The following is a 5807-nucleotide window of genomic DNA, read 5'->3' as shown; positions in this document are numbered from 1 at the left end:
CGCGAACGCGTGAGACATGCGGCCGCGTCACTTCTCACTGGTTGTCTCCTCAATTTCTTGTGTTCCTTCCATTGTTGCTGGCTTCCCTTTCAATCTCCAACTCATCCATGCGCTATAAAGCCTGAAACACTTAACACACAGATCACGGCATCGAATGGGGTAAAGGAGAACTAAAATGCATAATAAAAAGTCTCTAGGAAGCAGTTTTCAACCATGTAATAATTCCAGGAAGGAAATATAAATGCATGCTAAATTAATGAATAAGTGGGTAAGGATCATGATAAAACCACATAATTATACACAATGTAAACCATAAAATATGTAGAACCTATGCACAGTTACTCAAGAGGGGGGGTGAATTGAGTATTGCAACAACAATGAATCTTTTTGCGAAAGTTAAAGACAATATACAAAAGTGTTATTGTACTAGTATTTTTCCAAGAGCTTAACTCAATTGCTAAGCATTTATAAGGAGCTTTTACTTTCCAATAGACACCAACTCAAATAAATTGATCAAGCTTTTCACCAATCGGACTTAAGCTACTCCTTAAGTACTTACGAAGCTACTTTTCGATCACAATTTATTTGCTCAAAGGTAAAAGACAATAATATTGAAGAGATGAGTTTGGAGAGATGCAAACGCTATTTAGAGTGGTTCGGCACAATCCTTGTCCTACGTCCACTTTCTTTCTCAATCACAATTGAGAAGTTCCACTATTGCCAAGCTTCAAGGTGCTCGCGCAAAACCTTTTACAATCCGAGTCCTTAGTTTCTAACACCTCACGGTATATGATTACCACTCGTATACTAACCCACTCCACTTAGAGATACCTTCTCTAAGATTTGCCTTGAGTACTTAGTATACCTTTTTGGTATCCTCACCGACTATAGTGTTTATAACTCTTGACTCAACCTTGGAGATCACACTCCAATTTACAAAGTGTACAAGAAAACAATTCTCAAAGAATTGTTGAGATGAAATGAGTACTCTCTAGAAGAGTGTATGATTACAAGTTTAGCACTATTGAACCAATTGATATTGCTCTCTCAAATTGTGTATTATAACACCTTAAAAAATGTGTAGAATGAAAGAATATGAACAAGATAGTTTGCAAATACTCCAGTTTTTTTGAAATAAGGCTTCAATCCATCTATTTATAGACTCCCTAAACCTTAGAAACGTTGGGGAGTTAATGGGATGGAGCCTTTTTGTCAAAACTAGCCGTTTTTTATGTTTTTGAATCATTTGCATCGATGCATAACACTTTGCATCGATGCAAATGTGTCTTTGAAGCTGAAATTTGAATTTTCAGCTAGGTTGCATCGATGCAAACATCTTTGCATCAATGCAACAAGTCGTTGCATGCTTTGCATCGATGCAAGATGAGTGTGCATCGATGCAAACCTTAAAGAATGACTTAAAATCACTTCAAAATACTTAGGATTGATCTCAAACTTGTTGGAGTCAATTCCTATGCTTTTGTACCTTTGAAAACAAGTTTTAAACCATTTGGCTAGCATCGAATTGCAAGATGTGCATCAAAACATTTTGTGAGTGTGTGTTGAGAGATTTAGCAATTGGTTCTTAACAAGAAGTTACCTAAGTCCTAAGACACTATACTTGTCTTCAAATGTTGTGGACTTGAGTTTCTTGTTGTTGTTGTGTTGCTTTCAACTCTTCATTCCTCAACGTTGAATGTTGGTTGATCTTTCAACATGCTTGTTCATTCAAGTTGTTTGTTGGTTTATCTTTCATGTCGTTTGTTGGTTTGTCATTCATCAAAACCTACGAATACAAACTTCGCATACAAGCAACATGATTTACAATTTCCCCCTTTTTGATAATGACAAACCAATTTTGAGGATATGCATTTATAAATGATTTTGAAAGCAACAATAATGCACTTTGTTTTATAGAAAGCTTTGGAGAAGACTTCACAAAAAAATTTTGCAGGAGTTCCCCCTAAATATGTGCATTTGTTCCCTTAAAGGGCGTTTATCAAAGAAAACGATTTAGATATCAAAGTTTTTGCTTAGCGGAAGTCTTTTTGAAATCATTGTTTTGCAAACTTATTTCTTCTTTTCAAATCCTCAAACTTCTTCTTTTTCAAAAGTTCAAAACTTCAAATATCCTCAAACTTCTCTTCCCCCTTTTGACATTATCAAAAAGAAAGGAATTTGAAATGTGTCATAGAAGCATGCATAAAACAATGAAATTTTTTTTAAGTTCAATTTCTCTATTAATCTCAAGGATGAGATATTCCCCCTAAAAAGAATTTGATTTCCTCTTTTTATATATAACAAGCATGCATAATTCCCCCTAAAGAAGTGAAATATATCAAAGCATGCACATTAACTTAAAATAGGGGTACCAAGCCTATTTTGAGTTATTCACCAAATAAGCATACAAGCATTAATCATTAAACAAAATTATGAAGGAAATATCAAAGTATTTAAACCATAATAGAAATCCTTAGCTTACTAGGAGTTAGTTTAACAATTCATATAATCAAACATAAAGCAATAAAAAGTGACTTGATGAAGAGGAGACAATCAATCTTGGTCTTCATCATCATCATCATCCTCTTCATACGGTAGGTGGATGCCGAAATGCTCATATAAGTCATCAATACGACGATCCAAGCGACCCGTGCGATGATCTACACGAGACACACGACGATTAAGTGCTTCAAGTTTCCTACCATGCTCTACTTCAATCCTTTGGATGTTTTGGTTGATGGATTGTAATTCTCTCATTACATCAACCAAGGAGGGTGGATCTTGAGCTTGAGGTGCTTGTGGAGGAGCTTGCTCTTGAGGACCTTGTTCATCAACATTTCTTCTTCCCATTTTGTTGAGAAGATGAGTGTTGATACAAGATTGAGGTGGTACTTCCTTGGCAATCTCATTTGATACATCAATACCAACATAATCAAAGACTTTAGACCATAGGCAAAGGAATCCTAATCCACCATTCCTATCCTTCATCTTGAGCCTAATCATATGTTGTACTATAAAGTATGGCCAATTAATCTTAATCCCATTCATCATAGCTCACATGACAATCAAATCTTCATCATTTACATTCGCATGCCCGGATATTCTAGGTTGCAATACATAGGTGACTAGATATAACAAAGTTCTATGTTCCGCACTCATTGAATTGCAACTAATTTTGGAGTGAGCTCCTTGTACAAGGTTGAACAAATGCATGGCATTGTCCTTTGAATAACCCCATTCATCAATTGGGGTTTTACCACCTTGAAACAAGTCACCTTGATTTGGCAACTCCCAAATGGTGGCTAACTCATCACCATCTAGCCTATAATCCTTTCTTCCTATCTTGAAGAATAATGTGAAATTTGATTCATCTTCCTCATCAATCTCAATCATGAGTGTACTATAGGCTATGGCAACTAAATCCGGATAATATTTACTCTTAATTTGAACAAAATCCATGAGGCCTTGATGAACTAGAATAGCCTTAAGAGTATCAAACTTATGAATGACAAGAAGGGTCGGATCCAAATACCTCGGAGGAATTTCCTTTCTTCCGGCGAGCCTTGCCTCATAGAATTGAAGATCTTCATTAGAAGCAAAGTACCTTGCCAAAGGATGATCATTTGGAGGTGGAACCACACTTGAAGAGCCTTTTGACTTCTTGATGGTTCTCTTGATTCTAGGCATTGTGGATGATTTTGTTTTATGGGTTTTGTAGAGGAGAATGTGGGGACTTCAAATATGTAATTTGTTTGTAGTGGGTATCTAATAATTTTGTGAGTTGTATGAAGCTATATGTGAGCTTGTTTTGGAGGTTATGGAGGTTTGAATGTGGAGATATGAGTTGTGAGGTTGAAGATGATGAAAAAGTGGGGTTTTGTTGCTCAAAAATGCCAAATTCATGTGTTTTTGTGCAATTTGGTCGTGTTTGCATCGATGCAATAGGCTTTGCATCGATGCACATAGCACGTTGTGTGCTTTGCATCGATGCAAAGCTTGGTTGCATCGATGCAACATGCATCATTTTGCCCAAAATCACCAAATTTTCATCCTTTGGTGGTTCTTTCTTCAATCCTTTGAGTTCCATCATGTATATACTCACTTAAACCATTATAAACTTCAATTTGTTGATCCTCCATTGTTTATAATCTTCAAATTCTTCAATCTACCTCAAGATTAATCACTCATTCATCAACTCATAAACCTACAAAACAATGGCTAATTGGATATCTCCAATGCTTAAGTTAGTAAGAGATACAAAAATAGCAATATAAATACAATGAATTCAAACAAATCATATTAGATTAGAATCCAAGATACCAAGTTCATTTCGGATGTTAAAAAAACTTTCTTTACATAAAGGTTTAGTGAAGATGTCCGCTAGTTGTTTACTAGTTTCGACAAATTCAATAACCACATCACCCTTTTGAACATGGTCTCTTATGAAGTGATGTCTAATCTCAATATGCTTGGTTCTTGAATGTTGAACCGGATTCTTGGTTAAATTTATTGCACTAGTATTATCACATTTGATAGGAATGTGATCAAGCATGAGTCCATAGTCCATAAGTTGTTGTTTCATCCATAAAATTTGGGCGCAACAACTACCGGCGGCTACATACTCGGCTTCGGCGGTAGACAAGGCTACACTTACTTGTTTCTTACTATGCCATGAAACAAGAGAGTTTCCTAGCAAGTGACAAGTGCCGCTAGTGCTTTTCCTATCCAATTTGCAACCGGCAAAATCGGAATCGGAATAACCAATCAAATCACAAGTGGATCCTTTCGGATACCACAATCCAACATTTAATGTTCCTATGAGATACTTCATAATCCTTTTCACCGCACTTAAGTGAGATTCCTTAGGATTAGCTTGGTATCTCGCACACATGCATACACTAAACATGATATCTGGCCTACTTGCCGTTAGATAAAGTAATGATCCTATCATGCCTCTATACTTCTTTACATCTATGCTTTTACCTTGTTCATCTTTGTCAAGGTAGCAAGTAGTGCTCATTGGTGTGTCCATTGCCTTAGCATTGTCCATTCCAAATCTTTTGAGCAATTCCTTGCAATATTTGTTTTGGCTAACGAAAGTTCCTTCTTTTCCTTGTTTGATTTGAAGACCAAGGAAGAAGTTGAGTTCGCCCATCATGGACATTTCAAATTCACTTTGCATGAGGTTTGAGAAAAACTTGCAAAGTGATTCGTTAGTTGAACCAAATATTATGTCATCGACGTAAACTTGTACCAAAAGGATATTTTTGTTTTCAATCAAGATAAATAAAGTTGTATCAACCTTCCCTCTTCTAAAACCCTTTTCTATTAAAAACTTGCTCAAACGTTCATACCAAGCTCTTGGAGCTTGTTTAAGACCATAAAGAGCTTTCTTGAGTTTAAAAACATGATTAGGATTTTCATAATCCTCAAAACCGGGAGGTTGTTCAACATATACTTCTTCTTGAATGAAACCATTAAGAAAGGCACTCTTAACATCCATTTGATAAAGTTTGAAGTTATAAGAGGATGCAAAAGCAAGTAACATCCTAATTGCTTCTAATCTAGCTACGGGAGCATAAGTTTCGTCATAATCAATGCCTTCCTCTTGATTATAACCTTTAGCTACTAATCTAGCTTTGTTTCTAACAATTGTACCATTTTCATCGAGTTTATTTCTAAAAACCCATTTTGTTCCTACAATTGTTTGATTACTTGGTTTAGGCACCAATTCCCAAACGTCATTTCGTTTGAATTGGTTAAGCTCCTCTTGCATTGCCATAGCCCAATGTTCATCATCCATTGCG

Source organism: Arachis hypogaea, chromosome 3 (genome assembly GCF_003086295.3).
Source record: "Arachis hypogaea cultivar Tifrunner chromosome 3, arahy.Tifrunner.gnm2.J5K5, whole genome shotgun sequence".
NCBI lineage: Eukaryota > Viridiplantae > Streptophyta > Magnoliopsida > Fabales > Fabaceae > Arachis > Arachis hypogaea.
The sequence above is the reverse complement of the archived record's forward strand: the minus strand, read 5'-3'. Positions refer to the sequence as shown.